Source organism: Arachis ipaensis, chromosome B04 (assembly GCF_000816755.2).
Source record: "Arachis ipaensis cultivar K30076 chromosome B04, Araip1.1, whole genome shotgun sequence".
Classification (NCBI taxonomy): Eukaryota; Viridiplantae; Streptophyta; class Magnoliopsida; order Fabales; family Fabaceae; genus Arachis; species Arachis ipaensis.
This window is the reverse complement of record NC_029788.2, coordinates 124,043,501-124,052,353: the sequence shown is the minus strand read 5'-3', so window position 1 is coordinate 124,052,353 and position 8,853 is coordinate 124,043,501. Positions and strand designations below refer to the sequence as shown.

The window sequence follows — 8,853 nt, the reverse complement described above, 5'->3', positions numbered from 1 at the left end:
GTAATTATAAATACTATAATTTTTAGATCATTAAATTTTTTTTTGATAAATTACGTATTAAGAGTAGAAGGTTTACTAAAACAAATTTTATGTTTTAAAAAATTCATACACCTATATTAATTAACACTTCCACAAATCTGATTCTCTAAGAGAAAAAAATCCTATTGGTCCACAACTTGTAAGGAAGTGGGAACAAATGAAATAGAGGGAAGGAAGCCACCAAATATTTGGGTAAGATGGATGTGCCTGCAACTATACTTAGATTTTAGAGTACTAAAGTTGTATTTGCTTACAAATCAACTAAAGATGGAGTACTACACTTATATATGGAGTACTTTCTATGGAATTTGGATCCAATTATCTTTTATTATTCAAATTTAATCTTTTCCAATTTTTTATTTTGGATAAAACAAAAAAACATAACTAAAACTTAATTAATAGTTTTTTTTTTAAAGAAAGAGCTCAACACACATGTGGAGCATAGAATACAAAACAAAATAAAGCAGTTGTACAACTCCTATGTCATCTCCGGCATTGCCATCAACAACATAAATTATTCACAACACCATTCTCTGGCATATGAAAAGGATTGATCCACGCAATCTGTAACCCCTTTTTCCTTATTATGAAAAATGACATCATTTCTGCGTAACCATATACTCCAAATCACTGAGAAGAAGCAAACTATCCAATATCTGCGCACCTCTTCCCTCATTCGGACAGCTCTCCAACTCTGAAATTGCTGTTTCACAGTACCGGGCATAATCCACTCTTGTCCAAATGCTGATATCCAAGCACACCACACCTGCCAAGAGTACTCACAAGTAATAAACAGATGTTGTATATTTTCATCATCTTTCTTACACAGCATGCACATAGTATCATTCTGTTGTAGGACACCCAGTCGACTAAGTCGATCCTTTGTATTGACTCGGCCCACCAAAACAAACCAGGAGAATAGTTCCACTCGTGGCGGGACTAGGCCTTTCCAAATGTCTTTTGTGAACTTGTAGTTTAGAAGCTCCTCGTCCATAGTCTCTTCCTGCAAAACCTGCACAAATGAGTTAGTTGTATAAACGCCTTCCTTGTGAAACCTCCACACCACTCTATCTTGCACATCTGCTATCAATCTAACAGATTGCAGGACAAGTAGCAGCTGGTCCAGTACATTCGTCTCCCATTGTCGTAGCTCTCTTCTCCATTGGAAGTGCCACACCCACTCTATCCCATCCCAGAATCCACAATCCCCAATAACTGATCCTTTTTTGTTTGAAATCAAGAAGAGTCTCGGAAAGTTGTCTTTCAGCTTTCCCACTTGGAGCCATTTATCTTCCCAAAATCTGGTAGTCCTACCATCTCCTACTTCCATAGCAAGCCCATCAATCATCTTCTGCCTGACATGTTGTTCCTTTATTTGCACTTGACATATGTCTCTCCATGGTCCTCCCCTCTTTGGCAATATCTGAGTGGACAGCAGGTGATTTGGGTTCAAACTATTGCAAGAGCATACAATCCTCTTCCATAGGGGACAATCCTCCTTCGAGAATCGCCACCACCATTTAAACAATAAAGCCGTATTCCGAACCACCGCATCACCCACCCCCAATCCTCCTAACTTCTTTGGTGCCTGAACCATCTCCCATTTCACTAGTGCCATACCAGGTCGCCCATCATCCTTTCCCCAAAAGAATTTCCTCTGTAGTGAGATAATTCTCCGTGCAACCACGTTTGGCATCTTGTACAAACTCAGGTAATAAATAGGCAAGCTGTTGATAACTGACTTAATGAGTACTACCTTTCCAGCCTTGCTAAGAACCTTTGCCTTCCACAAGCTGAGCTTCTCTTCCACCTTTTCTATCACCGGCTTCCACGTTTTTACTAACCTCGGATTCGCACCTAAACTAATCCCAAGGTACCGAACCGGCAATGCTGTCTCCTGACATCCTAGAATCTGACACATGTGGCTGACCCATTCCTGGCTGCAGTTAACTGGTATCAAGTTAGACTTCTCGAAGTTGATGCTCAACCCAGACATCATTTCAAAACACCTCAATAGCCTCTTATAGTTCCTTATAGTTTCCTCTTCTGGCGGACAGAATAAAATAGTGTCATCAGCAAACTGTAGGTGTGATAGCTCTATTTTATCCCTACCAACTAACAGAGGAGATATCCGATTGTTCCTAACCGCCTCCCCAATCATCCTGTTCAGCACGTCCACCACCAGTACAAACAAACATGGCGATAAAGGGTCTCCTTGACGTAGTCCCCTCTCGATTTTGAGCGGTTTCGACGGTGATCCATTAATTAGAATAGATACTGATGTCGATGTAACACACTCCCTCACCCATGTCCTCCATGTTCTTCCGAAGCCCATCTTCTCAAGTACAATGTCAACAAAGCCCCATTTTACTCTGTCATATGCTTTTTAGAAGTCCAGTTTAATAATCGCTGACGCCTTTCTCTTCAGTTTTAACCATTGCACAGTTTCGCATGCTATTAGAGCTCCATCATGTATCTTCCTCCCCTTTACAAAGGCACTCTGGGATTCCCCAACTAAACCTGGCATTACACCCCTCATTCTCCTTGACAATATTTTAGAAATAACTTTGTAGACACACCCAACTATACTGATAGGTCTCAGGTCTTTTATCTCCTTAGCCCCAACAAATTTCGGAACCAACGCTACCCACGTGACATTAGCGTCTGTTGGCAAGCTTGCAGTCTCAAAGAAATTCAACACGGCCGCAGTGAACTCCCTTCCAATCTCATCCCAACACTTTTTTATAAAATTCATATTATAACTGTCACTCCCCGGCGCCTTAGAAGATTCACAGTCCCATACTGCCTCTTTCACTTCTTCTACTGATGGAAGCGCCTCCAAGGCTTCTGCTTCCTCCTTCTCCAGACGATTAACCAATCCATCCCTAAAAGTCACCTTTGGGGACGCTTCCTGGTGGTACAGCTGCTTATAAAAGTCCCGGATAGCAATCTTGATTCTTGCTTGATTCCTCACTAGCCTCCCATTGATCACCAAAGCCTCAATCCGGTTATTTCTTCTCCTCGCCGAGGCAATATTATGGAAGTACCTTGTGTTTCTATCCATCTCAGTAGCATATCTAGATCTTGACATTTGCTTCCAGTACATATCCTGCCTTACATACCACTTCTCACAGCACCTCACTAAGGCCCTCCTCCTTGCCTCTATTGTATTATCGTATCTTCCACTACTAACCATATCATCCGCCTTGCGTATTTCTTCCTCAAACCTCTTTATCCGCTCAGTCATATCCCCAAAATGCCGCTTATGCCATAAGCGTAGAGGTTCTGACAGTGCTTTCATCTTTTCCAGGAATTGTACATTGCCTAGTCCCCTCCATTCCTCCTTCACCATTCTCAAGAAACCTTCATGCGTGAACCAGGAGTCCAGACTACGGAACGGTCTTGGACCATCAAACCTTCTGATGTCTTCCATGATCAATGGGCAGTGATCAGATAAACCTCTAAACCCGCTTCTCAAACGCATCTCCGGGTACTTATCAAGCCACTCTACAGAAACCAAGCTCCTGTCAATACGGCTGCACGACTTTCTCCTAAACCATGTATACTTACAATCATTAAGTTCCAAATCTACCAGCTCCATATCATTTACCCATGTTCTAAATTCTGTCGCGGACGCTGGTAAAGTAGCAGCTCCTTTCCTTTCCTCCAAGAGCAAAATTTCATTAAAGTCCCCTAGAAAACAAATCGGTACCTGACACAATCCTGCAATATAACTTAGCTCCTCCCACATAGAGATTTTCTCAGCTCTCTCATGTGGTCCATACACCAAACAGATAGCACAATGAAAATTATCTTTTACTACAACTCCTTCTAAACATAACCATCTATTTCCTTTATAACAATTATACAGTTTAAAGGCTGGTTCATTCCATATTAGCAACAGTCCACCAGAAGACCCACTGGAACCTACGAACTCCCAACATGCTCTGTCACTTCCCCAGATATGAGCAACATCAAATTTAGTCATGACCTCCTTCTTTGTTTCTATCAGACCCAACATTTCTAGCCTAAATTTATTTTTAAAATTCTTTAACATACTAGCTTTTGCAGTACCTCCCAACCCCCTTATATTCCAAGAACTAAAAATCATTTTGCCAAGACATTACACACCTGTTTACGATTTTTTGGCCGGCTTCTTCGAGCTTTTTCTTTTTGCTTGGCCTGTCGTCGTTTCAACGCCATGATTTCGTTCTGCTCCTGCAAGATTGCCATGATATCTTCTTCATCACTGCACTGCGCACCTGACTCTACAGCTAATTTCCATGCCTCTTTGTTCTCTGCCATCTCTTCATCCCAAGTAAGTTTGTGCTCTTTGCTGTCTAACATTCCCGCCTCTGAACCAGAATCTGCGTCATTCTCATGTTCTTCTTCTCGTCCTTTACCTTTACTCTCAGCCGTAACATCCACCAAGAATTCCCCTTCCTCCAATCTGGAACCTATATCTCCTCTAAACTGGCTTTTCACCTCTGGATCGTTGCTTCGGGGTTTGACAGCATCAATTCTGTTTCCCCCATTTCGTGCTGTTCTCGTCCTTGGGGCAGCTTCAGGTGCTGCGTTCAACTCCACTTCCTTCCCCTTCAGTCGCCGGTCACTGCTGGCATAGGTAACCTCCTCGATAGTGGGCCTCTCTACACCAGTCCACCGGTCCTCCTTCTCCCGCGATTCGGCCTCCTGGTCGCCGCTTCTCCTTCGCCCGCTTTCATCTGCCATTCCCGATTTCCCCGCCGCACCCTCCATATCACCAGCAACACTGCGCAGAACTGTTGGCTTCCTCCCATGCCCGGTCGGTCTTTCACTCAGCTCACTTGTCTCCGACACGCTGTGTTGTCCAGCGTCGCTCCTGTTCGGCCAGCCTGCATCTTCTCCCAGCTGCGCCGTGCTTACCGTAGGTATCCTCGTGGATTTCTCTTCGTTTCGGGCAAGCATTGCAACCGGGTCAGACCCAGCCCGTTTTGGATACCCGCCCGCTGGCCCGCATCTGCTGTCCATCACCATCAGCCCATCATCTTGTCTCTTCTCATCCATAGTGGGCCTCCTTTTGTCCAGCCCTTTTTCTTTTCTTCCAGATCTGTTGTCAATCACCATCAGCCCATCATCTTGTCTCTTCTTAGCTATATTGGGCCTTCTTTCTTCCAGCCCATTATCCTTTCTTACATTTTCAAACTTATGGCACTCATAACCTTCATAATAATTGGAAACCATTTCTTTCGAATCCTTACTTTCACACGATCCCTTAGAATCCGCCCGCCCATTTAATTCTCCTTGATTTCCGTTTATAGATAATCTGTTTGAAATTTTGTAATGCCATTCGTTTAAAATGATACTTGAATTTACCACCCTGTCCCTACCCTGTTTGTCGTTCCTATTGTCAACCGTTGTCTGCACTACCGCCGGATCCCATGCCACCACCATTGGTTCACGCTGTATGTCTTCTTCATTTGTCATGTGTCGAACACTTGCCTCCTCTTTTCCTTTCCGAAAGCACTCCTCCCGATACACCTCTCCACCCACTTCTCGTACAAGGACGTCAAATTCACTTGTTCCTATTGTAACATGAATCCATTCATTGATCATATCAAAGGTGCATGTATCGATGAGGACTCTACCCGCACTGAAGGAAATACCCGATTCCGTCAGTTTATCACATTTCACTACTTCTCCCCATTGCTCTCCTATTTTATGAAAAGTGTTTCTTGACCATGCATGTATTGGGACTCCATAACATTCTAGCCATACCCTTCTCGACTCGCTTTTCTCGGTCTCATCCCATCTCCATACTATATAGAACATTTTTAATAATTCGTTCATTCGAAATGTGTAAGCTTCTTCATCTCTAAGCACCGAATTGAACGTTATCATTGCTTTATATGCCCCCAATTCCCTTACCTGTGTCACACCGGGCCAATCCCTATGAATCTTCTGCTGTAGTGAATTAAAATCAATCGCCTTCTTTGTGCCGCCTACAATACTTCTCTGTAACCAAACCACATTCTCACTCGATATCGGCACTTCTATCTTCTTTGTCCATCCATTACTACTTTGACCTTTTATGGGTTCATCTGATATCTGTCTCACCATTTTACCATCAACCACTCCCACCCTATGTACCCGTGTATTGTGGCTTCCAGCATCATTTCTGGTGATCACTTTCAGTCGGTTCTCAGTCGTATTTTGCACCGTAGCTCCTCTTCTATATTTCGCTTCTCCTACAAACAGCTTTCGTCCTCTCACCACCATGCTGTTCATGTCTGCAATAGCCTTCAAAGCTCCTCCCTTTGTGGTGTACCGTATAAAGGCAAACAGATATATCTGGCCATTTTTATTCTTACGCGACAGATATATGTCGATGATTCTCCCTGTTCATTTGAACATATCGAACAGTTCTCTTCTTGATATGTCTTCCGGCAGATTGTCGACAAAGACGGAGAAGGAATCAAGCTCCAAGCGTTGATACTCTTCTTTGTTCCAAACCCTAGGATCTTTACCCCCCGTGTGTTTTCCCACCTCCCAGACTCTCGAATCCTTTCTCTCTCATCCTCTCTCTCTCAAAGTTAATATAATTTAAAATGAGATATTTTAATATTAATAAGCAAAATATTGTATATTAATACTATAGTTATTATTATAAGTTTATAACTTTATTTTGTGATTTTAGAATTACTACACCTATAACTTCTTTTCAACTCAATATATAAATTTATTTTTTAATACGGGTGGCAAGCCAGTTGAAATTCGTCGGGTTAGCCCGTATAATTCATCATAAAAAATAGGTTGAAATGAAAATTTAAAACTGCCATAATTAAAAAATTTGCCTATTTCACGGGTTTGAGCCGCTTCTCCAGCGGGCTCATTATTTTTTATAATTGAAGATAATAATTGAAAATGTTCTAAATTATAATTTAGATTATATTCTATGTTTAATTGATTAAAAATTTAAAGAATATTTAATTATATGTTTTAGACAATGTTTATTTTATTTTTTACAATGTTGATCTTATTATTTTGTTTTAAAACTCCATTTTCGTCCTTGAAAGTCAAAATTAATCAAAATCGTCCTCCAAAGATACCTTACCTGATCACGTTCGTCCTTCCGTCATCTTCCTAGCTGAGTTGGCAAACGTCCGCTGACGTAGACCGTTAACTGCCAAGGTGGTAAATGCCAGGCTGTAGCATGTTGTTGATGACAAGATAACTCTTGTTTAAGACGTCAAATTAGTCCCTGGAACCCTAATCCCAATTTGAATGATAAATACATCGCCGTGAACACATGCATCACACGACAGATAAGCCAGCCCCTTTGCCACATCCAAGATTATGCTCTTCCTTTGAGGCCAAGTCAGCGATTTCTTCAACGTTTGCTGCTCACTCACTAGAAACAGATGGTCTTCAAGGTTTTCATTCGGCATGTAATCATAAACCAAAAACCTCTGGCTTCCCCTGCATTAAATTTTTCATCATCATCATCCACTACACAACAGCCTCGAAGAGGCACCAGATTCCGGTGCTTCAGGTTGCTAATAATCTCCACCTCATTACAAAACTCCACATCCCCTTGAAAATCATATTCCAAGATCCTCTTAACCGCCACGACTAAACCATCGGACAAAACCCCCTTGAAAACAAGCCCAAATTCGTCCCTGCCAATGAAATTCTTGGTTGAGAATTGCATCATCGTTAAGCTTCTTCCTATCATACCAAACATAAACCCCTAACAAACAAGACATAACTAACAAAGCAACACCAGCACCAATTAACCCAAAAACCAAACCCTGGTGACTTTTTCCACCAGAACCACCACCCTGTGTGTAAAGTGACATACCAAAGATGCAACTCATGGCACCATTGCTTTCAGGTCCATACTGATTCACAAACACAGCAGCATATAGAATAGTAAATTTGAAACAATTTTCAGAGTGAGAAGCATTACCATCAATGAAGACAAGTTTATGCTGCACCTGAAACCCTGCAGTAAGACACACATCACATAGCGAAAGATCAGTGAGGTCTTGTTTGCAACTAGTATCAAAAGGCGTGATTTGACCAAGCTTCTTGTCCCAATCTTTTAGTTAGGGTTTCAATTCCTGCGCAGACGTTTCGGGACATGACGAACTGGTGAAGGTCAAAGCACAAGTCAACGAGGTTGTTTTGGAGAGACAGGGAATTGAGCTGAGACTGGAGATCATGGACGCATGAGGTTGAGGTTTCAAGGTTTGGGAGGTTGAAATTTGTAGTTGCTTTAAGGTACTGTGCGAACCCTATTCCGATTAGAGATAAGAGCGAGATGCAACAGTTGCTCAAGTTTGATAATAAAGAGTGGAAATTCTCACATGTTGAAGGGTTTCATGGAACTCTCTTAACATAGCTGAAGTCGATGGGGCATGTTGAAGGAGAAGAAGGAGAAGGTGAAGGTGAAAGTGCTGCCATGGTGAACGTTTGAATCTCTCCTCTGAAGAGAAAACGGCGACGTTTCAACCCTAGGAGCGCTTTCTATCAAAACGACGTCGTTTTTGTTCTCTGCCACCTTGGCAGTTAACGGCCCACGTCAGCGAACGTTTGCCAACTCAGCTAGGGAGATGACGGAAGGACGAACGTGATCAGGTAAGGTATCTTTGGAGGACGATTTTGATTAATTTTGACTTTTGGGGACGAAAATGGAGATCGAGGTATCTTTTAGGGACGAAATTGACTATTAACTCAAATAGATATATTTTTACTCATACTCATCTTTAGTATGTAATTATGATCATATATATCATGTTATATATAGAAAAAAAATTTACAATTAATAAGTCT

The 8,853-nt window shown here is 41.9% G+C and overlaps 1 pseudogene; it reads right to left on the bottom strand.

The window, feature by feature from the left end:
- LOC110271614 lies at positions 7,260-8,126 on the bottom strand (annotated as a pseudogene).